Raw genomic sequence first — 1,270 nt, forward strand, 5'->3', positions numbered from 1 at the left:
TATATACAGTATATCCCATAAGTGAGTCCACCCCTCACATTATATACAGTATCTCCCATAAGTGACTCCACCCCTCACATTATATATACAGTATCTCCCATAAGTGAGTCCACCCCTCACATTATATACAGTATCTCCCATAAGTGAGTCCACCCCTCACATTATATATACAGTATCCCCCATAAGTGACTCCACCCCTCACATTATATACAGTATATCCCATAAGTGACTCCACCCCTCACATTATATATACAGTATATCCCATAAGTGAGTCCACCCCTCACATTATATATACAGTATATCCCATAAGTGAGTCCACCCCTCACATTATATATACAGTATTTCCCATAAGTGACTCCACCCCTCACATTATATACAGTATATCCCATAAGTGACTCCACCCCTCACATTATATATACAGTATATCCCATAAGTGACTCCACCCCTCACATTATATATACAGTATATCCCATAAGTGACTCCACCCCTCACATTATATATACAGTATATCCCATAAGTGAGTCCACCCCTCACATTATATATACAGTACCTCCCATAAGTGACTCCACCCCTCACATTATATATACAGTATCTCCCATAAGTGAGTCCACCCCTCACATTATATACAGTATCTCCCATAAGTGACTCCACCCCTCACATTATATATACAGTATATCCCATAAGTGACTCCACCCCTCACATTATATACAGTATCACCCATAAGTGAGTCCACCCCTCACATTATATATACAGTATCTCCCATAAGTGAGTCCACCCCTCACATTATATACACAGTATCTCCAATAAGTGAGTCCACCCCTCACATTATATATACAGTATCTCCCATAAGTGAGTCCACCCCTCACAATATATATACAGTATCTCCCATAAGTGAGTCCACCCCTCACATTATATACAGTATCTCCCATAAGTGAGTCCACCCCTCACATTATATATACAGTATATACCATAAGTGAGTCCACCCCTCACATTATATACAGTATCTCCCATAAGTGACTCCACCCCTCACATTATATACAGTATCTCCCATAAGTGAGTCCACCCCTCACATTATATATATTTGTATATTTTATATGCTTTGGAACGGTCACATAAGTGGAATTACACTTACATCTTATATTCCTTTCAAAGGTGTAGGGAATTTTAAGGACAATAAACATAAGTTAGGGCACTGAAGTATATGCCTGAAGACTGAACAACACGATTATCACAAGTTATTATACATATGAGAAAAGAACAAGTCACTAAA

The sequence above is a fragment of the Hyla sarda genome, chromosome 8 (genome assembly GCF_029499605.1).
Source record: "Hyla sarda isolate aHylSar1 chromosome 8, aHylSar1.hap1, whole genome shotgun sequence".
Classification (NCBI taxonomy): domain Eukaryota; kingdom Metazoa; phylum Chordata; class Amphibia; order Anura; family Hylidae; genus Hyla; species Hyla sarda.